A 21,665-nucleotide genomic window follows, 5' to 3' on the forward strand; every position below is an offset into this window, starting at 1 on the left:
TGATTTGTAAAAGTTCCATCACCATTGCTTCCTTTTTAAACTTGTATCCGTTGAATTTTGAGTTGTTTTTCTTGAAAAAAAAATTAGGATTGCTGACCATGAGTGTTTTAACTTCACTTGTGAATTCTTCATCAAAAATATCATAATCGGATTCTTCTTGAATCACCTTGGATGATTTGGCTTTAGATCCTTCATTATTAGCAACAAAAGCCAATAGACCTGCATTTCTTATACTTTTTGCTTCTTTCAAGACTTCCTTCTCATGATATTTGAGAATCCAAACTAGTTTAGCAAGTGAATAGTCCTTAAACTATTCATGAGCTTTGACAGTTGAAATAATGTGCTTCCATTCAAACCTCAATCCATTTAGTAAAGTAACATTATGTTCAATCGCTTTCCTATCTAAATTGTGCTTCATCATTCTACTCAACAAATGGTTAAAACAAGTAACAGTTTGTTCAACTGATTCATCTGATTTTTGTTCAAATGAACGAAATTCAGATAAAAGAATAGTTTGAGTCGAATGAAGTAAATCCTCATCACTAGAGTATAATTCTTTCAATATTTTCCAAATATCATAAGCAGTATCACAAGAACTTACCAAATGGAATGTATCTGGAGGAAGAAAAAACCTTAGAAATTAAAAATCTTATAGGTTACACAACAACAATTATTTTTCATCAGAAACAATGACTCTCTTTGGTTACACAATAACAAATATAATCAACATTTGTATTTAATTAGAAAAAAAATTATTTTATGAAAATTATATTTTACAAAAGTATAAGAAATTATTGTTTCTAGGAAATAATAATAAAATAGAAACATTAACTAGCTATATTCATAAGGCATGAATATATAAGTTATGTATAAATGAAATGGGCACTCTGGTTAAAAATTTAGTTGACATGTAACTACTAGTTAGGAGCTTGTGTAAAGGATACTTAACTTTGACTCTAAGAGAGTCAAAGCCATGAAATCCATAATGGAGTAAGATTTTGAGTGTTAGACTTGTTCTTTCACACCCATATTTTACTAAATACATCATGTCTTAACTTTATGGAAAGTATGGGGCATATATGGTTGTATATAAAGAAGTGTAAGTAACCAAAAACAAGCTATTTTTTCCTTACACTTCTCTTATCATTTCTCTTTTTATGGATATTCCAAAACTGTAGGTTTGGAGCCTCTCTCCCTTTCACTCTTCATAAAATTTTGTGTTTTTAAGGGTTCATAAGTAGCTTCTCCTTAATATGTGTGTATGGTGATATTTGTCTTTGTTACAGTTACTAACATGTGTGTATGTGCTTGTTATGTTTGTGACTCTTGCTAATATGAATGTATGCTTAGATGTAGGGGTGAAATAGACCCTTGTCGGTTGAAAGATACCGAGGGATTCAGAAGGGTCTTAGAGAATCGGAAGGGACTCAAAGAGTCGGAATGGACTTAGGGGTGGAATAAACTTGTTACAACTTTAGGCAGATATGTATGTATGGTATGTGGTATTTTGTGGAACTCACTAACCTTTGTGTTTACGGTTTGATAGTTAAAATGTTTCAGGTTTTCTTATATTAAAGGAAGGGTGTCACTTGATTGCATGACATCATTTAGATACTTCTGCACTTAATGACTTTTATGTTTATACTCTGATAAATGTTTTGAATATAATGGTTTTATTTAGATCTTTGATATTGTAATTGGAACAAATGCTTTTATTTTTAAATAAAAATTTTAGGTTGAAACATGGTACATTACAATGTCTTTCCCAACACTTGGTCAAAATGGTAAGAAATAGAGTTAAAACTCCATGCATGACACTAAACAACATGAAAGTCTAGATCTAAAACATATGATGACCTTGGGACCTCAAGGAGTGATAAAATTTCCAACTTTATCAAAACCATCCATTCCTATAACATAGCATAAAGGAAAATGAGCCTAAAACCTAGATCTACAAAGGGTGAACCATAACGGTGAGAAATCGGGGACTTAAAAAATTCCAGAAGATGCACCAAGATATGGAGATGAGTTGCTAGCTGATCCTTTGCTCAAAAATCCTTCTTTCAACCTTTAAATTGCCTAAACACCAACAACGAGCTCAAAATACAAGAGGAGAGGTTAGGTTTTTGAAATGGGGAGATGAAGGCTGAAGGAGATGACCTAATCCTAGAGTCAAGGACGTTAAAAATGGAAAAAACCTTAAAAATCTCAGGTTTGGGCTGCAACAGCCACCACATTATGGCCTCCCTCTTGCCACATCGTGGTATACATCCCGACATACTTCTCATTTAAATGTCATGCCATGTCGTGACATAAGGTTTTCCCCAAAAACCTTATCTTTGACCTTATTATGTTTCCAGCTGATTCGTTCTGGAAAACGAGTGTTACAACTATAAAATTATTTACATGATTTCGAATGAAAAATGGTCAATATTGTACAAAACTTGAAAAAAATAATATTCAATTTAGATAAAAAAAAATAGAGTGTCAAAATTAGAAAAGAAAACCATAGTATCATAATTGAGAAAAATGAAAATATAGTTTATTTTGTGCATATTTTCAGTTTTGACATATCAACATGTCACGTCACTAAAACTGACATCTTAGCATTCCACTTCAGCAGACAAACGTGTTGATCTGTCAAGTGGTTAAAATTATAACAAATTAGAAAACAAGTGTCTAATTTGAGACCAAAAAATAAAGCAATGTCAAAATCGAATTTTTGTATAAACTTAGTGAATTTTGTGAAATTTACCCTTATAATAAAAACCAAACGAAAAGATATTTAAAAAATTTATATCGTCAATATAATTTGCTATGCCGATATATTTATAAAAATTGCAACAACTTTATGATAACGTAATCTATTTTCTCAAATTTTGACAAATTTTAATAAAACTTAGGTACCGTTGCATGTATTGCTAGATAAATATATAAGATCGGTACTAATGACTAACTTCGATTTATACCATCGAATAAAACATACCAATGTGATCGAACTCATACGTAGGAAACATACGTAAAAATATTTACCAAAACGTACAAAAAATTTATGTTGAAACATAAAGAAACTTGAATTTATATATACCAACACGTACATAAAAATAACTAAATAAGATTAATTTTTAAGCTAACGAACGAAAGTACAAATAATAAAAATTATAGTATAGGTGACACGACTCATACATAGACAACGTACATAAAACAAGAATGAAAACTTAAAAAATAATCACCTCAAAAGTAATTTTCTTTTAAAATATTAATGAATGAAAATTGTAAATTTAGCTTGCAACGTTGACCATTTTGAATATATATATATATATATATATATATATATATATATATATATATATATATATATATATATATATATATATATATATATATATATATATATATATATATTATGGGGATAAACACGGAACTTTGGCGAATAAAGAGGATGGAAATGATATTTTATAAAGTTTATCAAAATGATATTTAAAAAAAATACATGAGTAAAATATCATTTTATGAAGTACTTTAATGTGAAAAATATCATTTATGAAAATTGGAAAAAATGGAAGGTTGATAGTGACATTTTAAAAAGTATAGATGTGAAAATTATAACTTTTTAGTGTATTTTAAGAAATATAGCATGTAAAATATTATTTATGAAACTTAAAAAAAAATGGAGAGATTAAAATGATATTTTAAAAAGTATAAAGTTGAAAAATATCATTCTACAAAATATTTTAAAAATATAGGTATTGAAGGTGTAATTTATGAAAGTTGATATTTGCAATCGTTCACAAAATAGGATAGAAATTGTCATTTATTAAGGTTAGAAAAATATAGATGTCAAAATAATATTTTAAAAAATATAAAGACAAAACTTCAAAAATGGTCCCTGTGGTTTTCGAAAATATCAAGTTTAGTCCCTAAGTTCAAAAAACCTCACAGGTGGGCCCTGTGGTTTCAAAACTTTTAACATTTGGTCCTTCCGACTAACTCCGTTACTATTTAGCCGTTAAGTCAGGGGTATTTTTGGCATTCCACTACACATGGACCATTTATGAGTTTTTTAATTACTTTTTTTTAAGATAAATAAATATATAATATTTAATATGTAAGGGGTCCCACCCTATCTCTCTATCTCTCTCTCTCTCTCTCTCTCTCTCTCAACAGATTCCATCGCCACCGTGATCCCTCCCCCCTGATTCCCGCTTCCCCTTTCTACTGTCCCCGATTTTCTTATTTCCCTTTTTCTATTCCGGCGGACTCATTCTCTATCTTAAATCTTCGTTTTCTTCTTCTCTTTCTCTTTTCCTAAAAAGTTGAAGCTAATTTCTTACAGGGTTTGGCCAGTGGTCAAAATTAGTGGTGAATTTGATTTTGAAGGGAAACTTCATTCCTTATTCCTCTTCGCTCCTTGTTGCTTTTGCGGTCAATGTGAGTTTGGTTGGGCCAACTTCCTTCCATAACCTGTCACAATAAGTCATGATTGTTGAGGGAGAAAACTTATGATTACTTTTTCTTTTTGCATTTCCATATTCTGAAAATGAAAGCTCTGTCAAATGGATATCAACCCAGTTATGGCGAAGGTCTGTATCTCTCAAATTTCTTCTTCTTTTTATTATTTTTTTCTCCATCATCGTCATCTCTGCTATTTCGGTTTACGATTCAGTTCATTAATAACGACAAATAGATCATTAAAACCCATACAACTCGCCATAAATTTGGGTATCTTTCGAATCACTTGAAGTAACTTTACTTTAATTTCATCGTGATCTTTTTTTTAATCAAGTTATTTTCCCCCTTAAGACAGAGATTTGTGAACTAAACTTCGATTTAAATGCCAATTGATAAGATTCCGACATTGAAAACCTCCATTTTTGTAACGAATTCCGAGTTTATTGTGTTCAAACATTTCAAATACAAAACCGGTAGAACAAACAGTCATCAATTTGTTAAAAGTCAAGATAAATCGATGATAAATTGTTACTCAAATTTTGTTTTGTGAATAAAATCAAGTGAAAGGAAGTTGATGAATTCAGAGTTATGTTGTTTGTATTCGTGTGCACCATGGTTGCAAATTTGTTGGCTGTCATGGTTGTCGTTACTTTGTTTTTCTTGTGAGTATTGAGAGAGAGAGAGAGAGAGAGAGAGAGAGAGAGAGAGAGAGAGAGAGAGAGAGAGAAAGAGAGAGAGAGATGTGGGACCCTTGCATATTAAATTTTATTTATTTATCTATTTAAAAAAAGTAATTGAACTCATAAATGGTCCCTGTGTAGTGAAATGCCAAAAATGCCTATGACTTAATTGCTAAATGGTAACGGAGTTAGCCAGAAGGACCAAATGTTAAAAGTTTTGAAACCACAGGGACCATCTGTGAGGTTTTTTGAACTTAGGGACTAAACTTGATATTTTTGAAAACCACAGGGACCATTTTTGAAGTTTTGTCCGTATAAAATTAAAAAATATTTAAATATTTTTCTTTTTAAATATAGAGGTTGAAAGTACAATTTTTGAAAGATGAGGGTTGTAATTGTCGGTTGCAAATTAATATATATATATTAAGATTGTGAAAAATTTCAACAGTAAACTGTTGAAATTTGTCCAAGTTTGGTCCCTTTATCTATTATGTCGCCCATGTGTTTCATTTTCAGGGGGTCATTTGTAAATATTTCATAGTGTTGTCAACGTGGCTTATGGTTGTTTGTTTGTTGCTTTTGTAGAACGGACGTGTCAATTTATCGATGTTTCTCTTTCTTTGCTCGTCTTATTTCATCTCCCTATGTGTTTCTTTCTGCCGAAAGATCTCTTTGATCGTCGTTCCTCTTTCTCTCTGTAAGGTAAGATTTGTACTGCCTTCTTATTATTTTTCATGTTCTGTGCTTCGATTGCTGTCTTTACTTCTGTTGTGTTGTCGTGTATATATATCATGTCCGCTTCCTCCAAGAGGAAGCCGTGACGCCGGTGCGGCGTCGTTTTCTGTCGTTCAGATTGGTCGTCGTCGGAAGTGCCGGCCTTTCCATGGGCTTTCGGTTCCTTTCTGACTTTTCCGTTGATGATTTGAAGCAAACATATCTTTCCACAAAAAGATAGCCCTAACGAAAACCTCCCACCTCCGACGACGTATCAAATGTTTCCCACCGTCGCACCGGACACACCATCGCGTTGCCCGAGTCTTATATTATTGTTGTCGTTTCTCTCCGCCACTGCTTCGCTCTAATTGCTCATCGACTCCGCTGCTCTCTCTCCCAAAAATGACACCCTAAATGACTGATGGGTTGCCGACGGTGAGGCGCTGCAAGGTAGGTCGGTTGAAGGAGTCCAGAGCATCTATTGATTCCGATTTGGGGGTGTTTGGGAGATGGCTACCAAAGTCCGTTCAAGGAGACGAACTATTGATTTAGGTACAATCTACTTGGTGTTCTATGTATTCAGCTGTTTTAGTATACGACTTCGACTTTCTTCCCCACACCTATTTCGAATTTCAAATTGATTTGTCTGTTATAACAATAAGGCTGCAATAATCAAGGCAGATGCTCATATAACTAACAAAAGTTTGCAGTTTCGTCGATTAGCAATGGAGGTTAGACAGTTGGATTCATCAAGGAAAATCACTATTCTGAACAATGCTTCAAGTGGTATGCATTATATATATATATATATATATATATATATATATATATATATATATATATATATATATATATATATATATATATATATATATATATATATATGTTTCTTTTGTTAACAAAACTCAAAACTCAATTTGAGTTTCTTCAATTGCAGAGTTAATGCAGGTAATGTCACGTCTTTGGTGGTTCCAATTGCTACTCTGGGAGCCGTGAGTTATGGATACATGTGGTCGTAGGCCTGAATTCGAATCTCTAATATTCCAATTGATTGAAAACATTCTCTGTCTCAGTATTTCTTCCTTTGTGTAAGAAGTTTGAACTGTTTATCTTTTTGTCTCTCAATTTTATATGTTAGGGGTTTTCTTTCTCATACCTCATTTATGTGACAAAGCAAAATATGTAAAATATTGTCTGAAACTTGACAAAACATCTGGTCTCAGATGCCCTTGATGTAAGTTACTCATATCCTATCATATAGATATTAATTTGTTCTTTGAATCTTTGATATAATTAATGTTCATCCATCCGAGGTTCCTCTTCATCTGCTTGCTTAACCTGACCTTTTCTATTCACAATTTCAAGCAGTTACAGTTATTTAGAGAATGGGAATCAGTCCATACTATAAATTCTCCATCAAACTTAAAGAGATGTTTTTTTTCTTGGAATTGTCAACATTCTCATAGTTCTTAAAGGTCCATGCTTATTGAATTCATCTGATTCAGCCCAACTCAGGTGCTCTATCTATATCTATGTTTTCTCTAAGTTTTTGTTTCTCCTTTTTGCCCTGAAAATCGTACGAAGTTTCAATGTAATATCAATATATCAGCACTTGAAACATCTTCTGGTGATTTTTTGGTCAACATTTTGAAAAAGATTAAACTTACCAATTCTTCAAATTCCTCTTTTTACTTTAATTGCGTTTCAAGATTGGGTGATTAATACACCTAAAATTAATTTTATGATTATATACTAATCTGTAAGTGGCAGTTTAGCTTTACCTTATTTTATCCTACTTCCTAATTCTTTAAATTCCTCCAATTCCCATTTGTATGGCAACTTGATTATGTAACGGTTCCGTTATCATTAATATTATGTTAAAGTTATTACTATATTTTATTTTAAATGTATTTGAGTGTTAGAGTAATGGAAATTAATAAGTTAAAGAGATAACACGTGGCGATTTAAAAAGGAAGTTGGTGGAAGGGAGGGGGCCTCTACGTTGTTTTACAACTTTTACTACTTCCTTTACCTGTTTACAATCACACGTCGTCATCACATGTCTTTTCTCTTTGCTGTTTTCACTTCATTATAGAAGCGTCCTTCATCTTTTCTTCAACGTACCGGTTCTACGTTTTCCTTCAAAGTTCCAAGTACTTAAAATAAGAGTAAATTACATGAATGGTCCCTATTGTTTGAGGTAATTTGCGTGTTTGGTCCCTAACTTATTTTTTTAACTCGGAAGGTCCCTATTGTTTGTTTTTGTTACACACTTGGTCCCTACCGTTTGTTTTTGTTACGCACTTGATCCCTGTTTTACTTAAAAATACTATTATTTAAATAGAGAAAAATGTTGAGGTAGGTAAGATAAGATGAGAGGGGTGGAGTTTGGGGTGTGTTTATTTAAATAAATAAATAAATCAAGGGAAAAATAGTCTTTTTAGATAAGACAGGGACTAAGCGCGTAACAAAAACAAATAGTAGAGACCTTCCGAGTTAAAAAAATAAGTTAGGGACCAAACGTGCAAATTACCTCAGACCATAGGGACCATTCGTGTAATTTACTCTTAAAATAATTATTTTTCTCTACCAAAATATTTAGACTTCAATCGCTTAGAATTAACAATTTTATCTTAAAAAGAATTATTTTTGTACATTAATATCTACCATTTGGATAAGTTTTTACATATTTTTTATGGGACAGTTACTAATCTAACCAAATTAAAGAAGCGATTAACAATTTTTAGCTAATTTGTCCCAAACTAGCCCACGAAATCGTAGGTGGTTAAAATTGTTTACTGTTTCGCCAATTTACCTACTATTTTGATTTTAGTATATAAAGATTTTTTTTTTCATTTTACACTACGAAACCGTAGACGAAAAAATGATCTGTGGTTTCCTCTGATAAGTCTATTGTTTCCCAAATAGTAGATTAAAAATGATCTACTGTTTCGTCCAAAATCTACGGTTTTAGGTTTTGTTTATTTATTTATTTTTTTTAAATGAAAAAAAAAACACTAACTTTTACTGTAAAATAGATTTTTCTTTTAATATATAGTAGGTAGGATATGGTAGTCAAAAACTTAGTGTTTTTTTTTCATTAAAAAAAAAAAAAAACAAAACTGTAGGTTTTTAGACGAAACAGTAAATCATTTTTAATATACTATTTGGAAAACAATAGATTTCTCAGAGGAAACAATAGATCATTTTTTCGTCTACGGTTTTGTAGTGAAAAAAGAAAAAAAAAATCTTTATATATTAAAATCAAAACAGTAGGTAAATGGGCGAAACAGTAGACCATTTTAACCACCTACGATTTCGTGGGCTAGTTTGAGACAAATCCTAATTTTTGGCTAAAAGTGAGAAGTTATTAATGAATTTGATTATATTAGTAATTTTCCCTATATTTTATCTGGTTATAAACCCTTTTAGTTGATTGCCCTCATCAAGTAATATGCCAATGTGGATTCCTTAAGCTGACTAGGCATAAATGTCTCCATTACTCTCAGTGGAGACATTAGACCTTGAAAAGCACACCTTATCTCACGCACATCACCTTTTACCAAAAAAAATATATGTACATTTTCTGCAATTCTTAGGTAATCGAAATCAAACATCACAAAAAGGGTATTTGAACCAATTGAGGGTTACAGTTGTGTAAAACTTGTTCAAACATAAATATTTATGGGTAATCGAAGTTGCCGTCTACATAGGCTAAATATGTTACTGTTCGTGATCAAGTGTTTTCATCTCTTAGTTTTTGAAATCGGACAAGATGAAACAAAAAGGTTAGTGACATTTTTTTTGTCTCCTACACAACATAAATTTTATGTTCAAAATTATTCAATGGCACACGGGTACATGATATATTTTGAAAAGTGTAACAACACCAGAATAGTTGCAACATATAGAAAGAGGAAGGAAAATATTGCCTTTCAGATTGTATATAACTTGGATGTTCAACGCTAGATCTTTCCAAATCAAAGGTTTGATTGATAAGAATGTTCGTTCTCATAATTTTTATTTTGGATCTATTGTTTCCCGTGAATTGATTGGCAGACACTACATTACTAAAGTTGCAAATAAGCCTAAGACAGAACTTAAGGAGATGATTGTTGACATCAAATTGATGTATAGGTGTGCAGTGTTTATAGGCGAATGTTGTAACATCCCGAGTTCAGGAGTGCAAGTTCAAGGTGCAAAGTGAAAATGTGGACGGTCAACTCGGCGAGTCCATGGGTAGACTCGGCGAGTAGGGTCGCGATTCTGGTCGCGTGTTAAGTGGCCAACTCGGCGAGTCGGCGGCTGGACTCGACGAGTTGGTGCTTTGTGGAGAAAACCCTAATTTCGGGGGTTGAGCCCTATATAAAGAACATAATACCCTCTCCCCAGCCTCTTTGCTCTCCCTTGAAGTCCAGAAACCCTAATATTTGTTTGTGAGAGAATTAGAGAGCATTTGGATCTTGAAGGAGTGTTTGTTGAAGAGATCTTTGAAGATTAAGAGGCTTGGAGCAAGGGGCTTTTCAAGGTTTTGGCTTATTCTTCTGTTGGAGTCTTCTTTTGAGGTAATGATTCGTTGCTTGAGCTATTATCCATCTAGATCTATCATTTGTGGGATTTTTAGGTGTATATCTAGTGTTATCTTAAGTTTGGAGGTTGGATCTGAGGTTGCTACCTTAGATCTAGAGTAGTGATGATCCAAAAGAGCATAAAGTCCCTGTTCAAGAGCTGTTAATGAAGCCTTTTAGTCCCAAACCTTAGCCCAAGAGTGTATTATGCTTAGTTCTCCTTGGATTCACGTAAAGTTTGTCACTTTACGTGATGGATGGCTTGTATAAGAGTAGATCTATGGATTTGAGACCCTGCATGGCTTGGAAAGCCTCTGTATGGGTTAAGAGCTAGTGGTACTCGGCGAGTCACATAGGTGTACTCGACGAGTTGCTTGAAGATAGGCAGAAACTCGACGAGTTGGAAGAACAACTCGGCGAGTTGGTTGAAGATAGCCTTGGACTCGGCGAGTCTGGTCGTGAGGTTCTAACCTTTTCTGGTTAAGCTGTGAATCGGTGAGTTAAGGGATGACTCAGTGAGTTGAGCACGGTTAGACTCAGAGTTGTGGGACTCGGCGAGTCTTGGGGTGACTCGGCGAGTTGAGTCGTGTTATGGGAGTTTCAGAGCATGGGGACTAGACGAGTCAGCGGGTTGACTCGACGAGTAGAGTCAGTCAGGAGGGTTGACTTTGACTGAGGACTTTGACTTTGACCAAGAGTTGACCAGTTGACTTCTAGGGGTATTTTGGTAATTATTAGTATGTATTGAGTTCAGTCTTTTGGCTTTGGAGTGGTGGTGTTCGTGTCGAGGGTTGGAGCAGCGTGGTCTTAATCCTTCAAGTCGGCAGTGGCAGGTGAGTTATCCTCACTATACTAATAGGGTCTGCGGCACCAAGGTCGGCCCTATATTGGATGGAAATCCGGGTATTGCTGTTATGTTATTGCTTTGCTGTGTTTGCATCCTGGTAGTTAGGATGGTATACGTTAGGGATCTGATTAAGGTCAGTGTCTTGATAGTTAGGATGGTATATGTGTGACCGGAAGGTCTTGTGTGCTATGAAGAGTATGAGATATATGATATTAGGTGTTATGAGAGCTGTATGAGTTATGTTACGATATGAGCAGTATGTTATGGACCGGAAGGTCATCATGTTATATGCGGTTATATGATATTTATGTTCTATGTATGTCATGTAAGATAAGGACCGAAATGTTAAGATGATATTTATGTATGTGCTATGCATGCTAAGCATGTAAGGACCGGAAGGTTAATATGATATGGACCGGAAGGTCAACAGAGTATGGACCGGAAGGTCAACAGAGATATGGGATGGAAATCCCCCGATACATTCGGATCGGAAGATCCCATGGAGTTATGGCCTGGAAAGGCATATGAGTTGTGATGGCCTGGAAAGGCGTATGTGCTGTTATGGCCTAGAAGGGTGTATGTGCTGTTATGGCCTGGAAAGGCGTATGTGCTGTTATGGCCTGGAAGGGCGTATGTGTTATTATGACCTGGAAGGGCGTATGTTTCTGGGATACTCTGATAATAAATGAATTGAAAACATTTTTGTAATAACTTAATGAATATGGTTGTTTTTGAAAAGTTTAAATTGGTTGTAAATTTTTAGAGCGTTACAAGTTGGTATCAGAGCCTTGGTTTGAGTGAATTGGAGGAACATTTGTGTGAATCCAGTCTCAAATCAAGGAGAGTTTTCAAAAGAGAATTTAAAATGGTTTTCAAAAATGAATAAAGGAGGACGCGGAGGTACGATCAGCCGGAGCCAGTAAGTGGACCCAAAATACCATACAAAGTTATTTGATTAAGTGATATGTTAAAACAGCATGCTAGTACTAGGCTAGGGATCTTCAGGAATTGCATGATAGAATTGCCTGATTTCATGATGTCTGCTAGCCTAGGGTTCCTGCTATGAGAGGTAGTTATCAGCTCCTCTAGAGGTGAGGATGGAGTGCATTGCTAGGGTGTTGTGGTAATACTTGATATAAATATGGGTAGGTGTGGAAGGTAGTATAGGCCCGTACTACTAAAAGCACAGGACCCATACGCATATCAAGGAAGTCACAACCCCTAGAGTCGGGTTGGGAGTTGGTTCCCAGGTTCTTGGGGAAGCATATGATTTTATGGCGGTGTATTTCCAGTATGGTGGTTACGAGGCATGTCAGGGATGGATCCGGGTCAGGATCGGGATCAGGAGAGGATGGTCAGGGTGGATTAGCGCCACCCGAGGTCATTGGTCAGATGAGTACGGATCAGTTGGATGCCAGGATTCGTGAGATCCCGCATGATCTGCTATGTTCAGGGCGGAGATGTCGGAGATGTTTTGGTTGATCAAGACCGCTATGGTTGAGTATTTTGATGAGCGTTATGCAACTCTTGCAGAGACAGCAGTCGCGGCTGTGGCAGCGGCAGGGGGAGGAGCCGATCGAGGTTTTCAGTATCGAGACTTTGATAATACGAAGCCTCATACTTTTGATGGAGTTCAGGATCCGATCATTGCTATGAGGTGGTTGTCGGACATGGAGGGTTGTTTCTTCACGTGTTCATGCCCTGCGGATCAAAGGGTGAGGTGTGCTCTGAACCTTTTAAGGCTCGGGGCACAAGATTGGTGGAGGTTGACTACAGGATCGTATTCTGATGCGCAGCGGGCTGCGGTTACATAGGAGCAGTTCTGGAAGATGTTCATTACCCGTTATGTTCCACGGTTTGAGAGGGAGAGGTTGGCTCAGGAATTTTTGGAACTGGAGCAGGGTTCGGAGTCGGTGACGGAGATCACCAGGATGTTCTTTGAGAGGGCGATGTTTTGCCCTAAGTTTGCTTCGGGACAACGTCAGATGTTCTGATATCTGAGTATGCTAAAAGGGGATATCAGGCAGTTTCTGTTTACGCAGAGGTGTGAGACCTTACTGGAATTGCAGGTGGCCGCTCTGCGGCATGAGTTGGAGATTGAATTACAGTTGAGAGAGCAGATGCAGGCCCCGGTGCAGTCGCAGCCGGCCCGAAACGGTCCAAGACCATTGATTCCAGGTTGGATAGTCAAAGCGGCTGTACTTGTGAGAAGTGCGGGAAGGGTCATATCGGGGTTTGTAGGTCCAGTGGTGCATTCCGCAAGTGCGGAAGAGTAGGGCATTATGCAAGGGATTGCCGTCAGTCAGCCCCAGTTCAAGATATGAGGATTTGTTATCAGTACCATCAGGTTGGCCACATGAGGGCCAACTGTCTATAGCGAGTTTCCAGGCCAGTGCAGGTTCCAGCACCGGCTACTATGAGGGCTACTGGCGGGGACCAAGGTGGAGCGGAGCCTCCGAGGGCTCAGGGGCGTGTTTTTCATCTCATAGCAGAGGGGGTCAGGGCAGAGCCGGATGCGGTTGCGGGTATGTTTTCTTTTCATTCTTATCTGTTTATTTTGTGGTGTTGCGTTTTATTCGCCGTTCTGTGTGTTTCAAGGGTTGATTGAAAATAATATTAGTCAGGAGTGTAAGTGGTCAACATCCAAGGGATTGATTTTCAGAAATCGGTTGTATGGTCTTGAGGTCAGGTATAGCATTTGCAATTTGAGGAATGTTCAACTGAGGATCGAACTCCCTTAGAGTTCGAGATGCGCAATGTCGGGATGTGATTTTGCGAAGGTTGCCCGTTTAGAGGATATCAGTTCATGGATAAGGGGAATATGTTGAGCGAGGTTGTTTAAGTGATGCCGGTTGGGCCATCGGTTGTTGGAAGTTAGTGCTCTAAGTGGGGAGGATTGGAAAATTCTCAGGAGGATCGAAAAGGGTTAGAGTTTGATTAGCTGTTTGGGATCCAACAGTGTTTTAGCCGGCCAAGAGTGTGGGCTGGTATGAGTAAGTGACATATCGATGGGGCGGAGTACAGACCAAGGATTCTGGGTAGGGTGATTGGTTGTTATGAGGCCTAGGATTAGGCCAGGATCTGGGTATATGGAATGGAGTTGGAGTTCAGAACCCCTAGAGGGATAGAACGGTATGTATGGGAGAGATTCCCAGGAGGAACGGCTTGGGATGATGTATGGATAGTTTGAGCGGACCGGGGGAACTGAAGGCCGGAAGGCGTATCAGTCAGGCCGGAAGGCATATCGGTCAGTCCGAAAGGCATACCAGTCAAGCCGAAGGCCTGGTAAGGTGATCCAGTCATGCTGGATACTCTGAATGTGCTGATAGATCTGTATGAGAAGATGGAATGAGTATGTTGCGATGTGATAGCATCAGAAGGTCTAGCCCTGAGTATTGATCATGATTAGTGGAAGGTAGTGCATGGGCTCGAGAGTCATTGCGAGCAGATTCAGAGCATGTGTGGTGCATGGGATAGCGGTTATGCTATAAGGGAATGGTGTAGCATTGGGCGAGCACAGTGGCACTTGTTGTAGTGACAAGGCGGCCAAGTAGATTTCCTTGGATAAGGAAAAGGAAAGTGATGAGATTAAAAAAACACTTAATCTAGAAGATCGATTAGATCTCAAACAGGCAAATAAAGAATAAACAGCAAGAACACGAAAATAATGAACAACTCAAGAATGAATCAAACGTGTCGAATGATTATAAAATAACCCTCAGAAGAGCTCGATCAAGAACATCAACTGTAGAGGGTTTGAAGATTTACAAGAACGATAAAGAAATCTGCAAAGCTATCGTAATTATCGTTACTTCTCTAAAATCGATAACCTAATATGCATGCAAGCATATTCTTATATAGTAAACCTAATAAACTCACGGTTGGACAGGCCCAAAACTGGAGTACAAAATAAATGGACTAACAGCCGAGCCCAATGACGCAAAACTTAAGTGACTCTTCAACCCAACAATCTCCCCCTTTGCGTCAATTGGAGCGAGATCTTCACTTGTTACTTGGGCCAGCAGCATCAGCAGGTACCTTCTTCTTCACAGTCTGAAACAGACGAGAGACAAGAGAAAGTATCGTTTGTCTGAATCTGATGTACCACTGGATCATATCGTTGAAGTATTTGACATCGTCTGCTGCATTCTCTTTACACCGACGGATGATCGACATCACATGCTCAAGACAAGCAGTAGTATAAAGATGTTTATCCGCTAAAGCAAAGAGGCATTTCTGTCCTTCTGCTCTAGTGAACATGACCGTATTACGCTTCGGGTCGATCTTGCCCATCTTCATTTGATTGAGATCACTGGCCGATCCCACAGGAGCTATCTTCGGTTTCTTCTTGAAGACTGTGGCTATCTCCTGATCCATTAGGGCGACCTCCATGATGTAACAAACAATCATCCTCTTGAGATGGTCTATAATTGGACCATATTCAACTTCATTCGTCAAAAGGATGTTGTGCAAAACGATCCAATCATGAGGGTTTAGGTTCGGTAGATCTGCCAATGATATAAGATGTTCGGTTCTAGCAGACCCTCTTATCACCCTGAACCGAACGTTGATGAATCTCCCTTCGGTATAAGGCTTTAAGACCTGAACATTCACGATCTTCTGAGCGCTCCATGTTTGGTATTGTGGTTGAGCGGCCTTCAGATAGAACTCAATAAGCTCCCTATCGACCTCAGAATTAGGATGAGGGACTTCAAAAATGTTGGAGAAGGCGTGGAAGATAAACGCCTTTCGAGTCAACAGCATATCGAACTGCGAATCGACAGAATTATTGCAGTCGAAGGAGATCACCGGTTTGAGCCATAGGATGCTAGGAGTATCTATGGCCTCCTTAATCATTCTCTCTCGAGTCGAAGCAGGGAAAAGAGTGTTCCTGCTCTCGAGGAGATCGTGGGCTTCTTTCTTCTTTCGTTCGGCTTCTTCAGCTTCGCGCGCCACACGATTGATATCATCTTCCACATTGCGACTGTTTTTGCGTTTAAGCAAGTCAGCAATGGTTTCTTTATCATCATCTTCTTCTTCCTCAGCTATGTTCTTTCCTTTGTCCTTCACACCCGAACCCGAAGTTTGACCAGTCGGAGGTGGTTCGGTTGTGTGAGCAACTTTTGAGGAAGGAGGTGGTTTCGATCCGGACTTCGCTTCTCCCCCTTGTTTCAGATTGGACACGAAACTAGGTAAGCCTTCAATTTTGCTGAGAAGGTCCAGGGCAGGAGCAAGTTTTTCAGCAAGAGTTCGCCTCACCGAATGATTGAGAATCGGATCGTGTGCTTCCAGGATGTTGGATAGGCAGCGTGTACATCCGAAACACAAGTTTTTATAACCTCCCGTTCGGATCGAAGAGCTTCAATCTGTTGCTGAGAGTTTGAAAGCTGAGTGCTCTTGACCTTAAGGGCGGTGATTTTACTTGCCAAAACGTCCATTAATGAGTTTTCTGCAGCGAGATCCTCTTGAAGCTTAGCGAGGCGCTCATCAATGGAGGCACGAAGGGCCGAGTTGTCGTCGCTTATGGATTGGCGAAGTGTAGCGAACGACTGTAACTCCGTTGAGACGAACGTGGCCAATTGTTGAAGGATTGGTTCCAACGTTGTCTTTGGGGCGTCAGCACTCTCCTGTAAGGACTTCAACAGGGAAGAGGCATCTGAGAATAGTTTATCGACTTTTGCGGTCGCAGCCTCACAAGCTTTTGTGGAGGCGTCAATGGCGGCTGTGGCTGAAGCAACAAAATCATGCTGAGCTCTGGAGAAGGCGTCAACAATCTTCTGAAGAGCGGCTTCAGAAAGAGAGGACTGAGTGTTAGAGGATGACGCAAGAAGTAAGTCAACCTTCTCGTTTAGCTCCTTTAGATGCTTCTTTGTTACTGGAGCATCGTCCTCATCGTCACTTTGAACCTGAAACGGACTAAAGTAGACCGAATCGAAGGTTATATTTTCACCGCCAAGGAAGGGGTTGTCTCCATCAGAGGCATGATCTGGAGATGGTGGGGGTGGGGAAGCTGGGGGTGTTGTGGTGTGGGTAGGTTCAGGTTGAGTGTTGGTTGGGGTAGTTTTGGGTGGTGTTTGAGTGTGGGTAGGTTCGGTTGTATGCTGGGTTTCGGTTTGAGGTGGTTCAGTTACAGGTGGTGTTTCGGTTGCACTGGTATGAACCCCCGTATTAGATACGTTGGTTGTTACCTTTGTAGTTGTTGTAGTGGTATCTGTGAAAATGGGTGGTGGTATAGGGAAAGAGGTTTTAGGGATGGTGGTAGTGGGGTTTATGGTGGGAATGGAAGTAGGGATTGTTTGAGGAGGTGAGGGAATTGGTGAGACATGAATTTCCATGTCTGAGGTAGGTGATCGGGGTGGGGTGTTGCCTCGTGGAGGGGTTTCGCCTCTTTGAGAGCCGTCCGAACCCGAACTCTCGCCTTCTGAGTCACTCGAAGAAGAAGCGATGATAAACTTTCGCTTTGGTTGAGTCTTCCTTCGCTTCGGTTGCGGGGACTGTGCAGCTTTTGTTTGTTTCCTCTTCCTGGGAGAAGGACCTTTAGGAGCTTTGGTCACTTGCTTCCTTTTTTCCGCCTTTTTGCCCCTATGAACAGGCTTGTCAGCGTCATGGATTGACTTGAGCATTTCCTGTGTTAGTACCCTAGGACCAGACGCCTTGAACTCTTTAATGGTCCGGATGATCCTGCTGTCAGAGGGAACGTCGCCATACATTGTCTCCGGAATAGAGCCAATGAAAGAAAAATTGGATGCATTAGAAACGATGATCTTCGTGGTATGAAAAGTACCGATCGAAGACATCGATGCACCAGCAGCAGTGGGAATATCGAATTTGTCCATCGCCTATTTGGTGATGATTCTCCAGAACTGGGAATACGACACCTCAGAGTGTCGTGAAGAGGAAGAAAGGCTCTGGATGAGTTGCTGCCAGAGAACCAACCCATAGTCAAGATTTACGCCGTTGTAGACGCCGTACATAATCGACAAGAACAGTCGACTTGAACCATCGGATCCTGAGCTCCGTTCAGATAAGCCCTTGAAGAGGACTGTAAACATGCCGTTCCATTGTGGCGGCAAGCAGGATTTCTTGAACTTCGCGACGGAGGTGAGGACCTCCGTGTACCCCATATTATAAAACATTTTGTAAAGCATCCCAACCGGAATCGTCTCCGGATTAATTCTTGAAGGGTCAGCAGCCAACCCTAGCAGTGTACCAAATCGTTGTCGAGAAATGGAGGTCTTGTGATCAGCAACCTCGAAGAACACCCTTTCGACGGCTTTGTCATAATGTGCAGTCGAATACACCTGCGATAGAATCTCCATGGGCACAGACTCAACTCTGGAAAGTGTTGGAGCGATCTGGGAGTACTTCAGGCACTCGATGATCGGAGTCATATAGGAATCGTACGACAGAGGAGTGAGGTTAATCACCAAGCATTGTTGAGGGCAAATTGGGAGGATGTGTGAGGTGGCATGGACTGAGGATGAATCTGCCATTGTTGTGGGTAGGAAGAAGAAGATGAACAGTAAAGCTTTTGGGAATTTTTGCTCTCTTGAAAATTCGGATGCAGTAAAGAGGTAAATGGGAGTGTAGACTGCCTTTTATAGTGGGTGAAAGGAGAGAGAAAAATCGGTTCAAATTTCTATGGAAATACGAAAAGGTTTTCCGGAATGACAGATGCGTGACAGTTAAGGCATGCGATGATCACGTAGGAGAGAGAGTGTCAGATTCCTAGGAACACGCCGCCTAATAAGCGCCGTTTCAGAACAAACCGCTTCAAATTCACACGCGCCTTTAAGTGCCAGAGATGAAACGCTTGAAATTCGCACACGCGTCCATTATGTCAGTAAAAAAAATGGGCGCTTCAAATTCGCATGCTTCCCCCCTTTTTTTTTAACCGCCGTTTGAAATTTTATCCTTTGATCTCCCGCCTGAGTCAGCAACCCTTAATTTTATCTTTTAAATGACATCTTTTGAATTAACTTCCCACGTGGATGATTTTTGACCACAACTTGATAATGAACCACCAAAGCATTAATACAGCCTGTAATTACCAGAATTTTGGAAAATCAAAGATTTTCGTGCTAAGAGTGTAAAAAAAAGAAAAGAAATAAAGCAACTCTTTTGAGGAATAAATGTGATGTCAATAATGACACGAAACAGATGATCCCGAGCACGAATCTCTTCCTTCAAGATCAAGAGAGATCTTAAAGTGGTTATGTGGTTTCCTGTTGAAGTACGATCAAACACTTATTAATAAATGTTGAAAGGCTTCTTTTAATTAGGCTTCTTAAGGGTGGTTTTCGCTTTGATGCAACAGTTCTAATCTTGAAATAAGATAGAAAGTGAACAAAGTACTTGTGAGACCGGTGTAGTCTATTGAACAAGTAGGTAGGAATTAATTTTAAATTGGCTTGGAAAATAGAAAATCTCAACAAAAAAGAAAAACTGGATCCTAAGGGAAGAAATGTTATGGTGTTTAACAATTTCATTGGAACCACACAAAATAAAAGTTGGAGATTTCAGTAAGATACATCCGTCAATTCTTTGGTGAAAACTTGAGCAAATTTATTGTTCACCGTCAATTCAGATTCGGTGTTGAATTTTGGGTTTCACTCAGCTCGTAGTGGCACGAAACTGAGATCATAAACACAGTTGTTGTGTAACCATAAACGTCAGTGGTAATTGCTGAGAGTCTCAAGGGTTACGTTGATGAAACGAATGTAATGGAGAATTGTAAAGGAGATGGTGTAAGAAATGAAAGTACCTCTGCTGCGAAAAAATAAGGACCAAGCAGACAACTCTTATCTTTTGTGAGAAGAGAGTGAGGTAGCTCACGATTAGAATAAACGAGAGAGCCTAATTGGGAAGACAATGTTTGTTTATACCAAGTCATTAAGGCAATTATTCGGAATCTTATGAGGCTTGGGTCACATACAGCAGCATGCTTCTAGGGACACTTAAGTAATCCAACAATTATATCCCCATAAACAAACGAACACAAAAAAAAAAATTAAGATAATATTTTTGGAGTTTTTTTTTTTTTTTGATATATAAAAGAAAATAAAATTAATAAGGAGATAAATAAGAAAAAAAAAAGAAAGAAAGAAAAAAAAAATAAGCAAGAAAAAAACTTAGTGAAAAAACTTTGAAAAATTTGGTAACCGAACCCGAACGTTCGGTTGGTTTCGGTTGGGAAAAATTTGAAAAACCGAACCCGAGCGTTCGGTTGGTTTCGGTTTAAGAAAATTTTGAAAAACCGAACCCGAGCGTTCGGTTGGTTTCGATTTAAGAAAATTTTGAAAAACCGAACCCGAGCGTTCGGTTGGTTTCGGTTTAAGAAAATTTTGAAAAACTGAACCCGAACCTTCGGTTGGTTTCGGTTTAAGAAAATTTTGAAAAACCGAACCCAAGCGTTCGGTTGGTTTCGGTTTAAGAAAATTTTGAAAAACCGAACCCGAACCTTCGGTACGTTTCGGTTTAAGAAAATTTTAGAAAACCAAGGAATTAAGGTATGCAATCAGAAAATACTTTTTACAATAAGATAAACAACTTTGTACAAGTAATTTACAACTTCGAAATCTACCTTTGTAGTGATGAACGAGTCAGATGATTTAACCGAACCTGAACGTTCGGTCAATTTCGCTTCTTACGTTTGAGGTTGAGAGGTAGTTCGAGGTACTGACTCTGATTCCATCATACCTAGCCCTTGTAAAATTCTGTTGAATGATGCTTCAGGAAGAGCTTTGGTAAAGACGTCAGCCAGTTGATCAGTGGTTCGAACAAAGTGTACTTCAACGTTTCCATCTTCCACATGATCTTTGATGAAGTGATACCTCAGTGCTATGTGTTTGGTTTTGGAGTGTTGCACTGGGTTATGACAGATCCTAATGGCACTTTCAGAGTCACAATATAGTGGGATCTTCTTCATATTGAGTCCATAGTCTCGAAGTTGACTCTGGATCCAAATCATTTGGGAGGTGTAGGATGCAGCGGCTATGTATTCAGCTTCGGAAGTAGACAACGACACGCACGTTTGCTTCTTTGATTGCCAGCTAACCAACTTCCCATCAAGGAATTGACAGCCGCCAGTGGTGCTTTTTCTGTCGAGTCCACATCCTCCAAGGTCTGCATCTGAGTAGGCTTGAACGAAGAAACCTGAGTTGGAAGGATACCATAGACCTAAGGAAGCAGTTCGCTTGAGATATCGTAAAATGTTCTTCACTGCAAGCATGTGAGGTTCGCGTGGGTTTGCCTGAAATCTAGCACAGTAACACACAGAAAACATGATGTCAGGCCTGCTAGCAGTAAGATACATCAGTGAGCCTATCATTTGACGATAGAGCGTGATATCAACGGCCGGTTTGTCTAGGGATGATGTTAGCTTGGTGCCGAATGCCATTGGGA

At 38.6% G+C, this 21,665-nt stretch overlaps 1 long non-coding RNA gene across 3 annotated transcripts; it reads left to right on the forward strand.

Annotated features, from left to right (window-relative positions):
* Positions 1-5,758: 5,758 nt before the first annotated feature.
* LOC111877679 (uncharacterized) lies at positions 5,759-7,484 on the forward strand. Of its 3 annotated transcripts, none has more exons than XR_008230612.1 (4): positions 5,759-6,398; positions 6,557-6,632; positions 6,784-7,080; positions 7,212-7,484. It is a non-coding gene; the product is annotated as an uncharacterized LOC111877679 (long non-coding RNA). The 3 variants fall into 3 exon arrangements; XR_008230611.1 differs by having other exon boundaries at positions 7,215-7,484; XR_008230610.1 differs by lacking the exon at positions 7,212-7,484 and having other exon boundaries at positions 5,761-6,398; positions 6,784-7,127.
* Positions 7,485-21,665: the final 14,181 nt, after the last annotated feature.

Source organism: Lactuca sativa, chromosome 3 (assembly GCF_002870075.4).
Source record: "Lactuca sativa cultivar Salinas chromosome 3, Lsat_Salinas_v11, whole genome shotgun sequence".
NCBI lineage: Eukaryota > Viridiplantae > Streptophyta > Magnoliopsida > Asterales > Asteraceae > Lactuca > Lactuca sativa.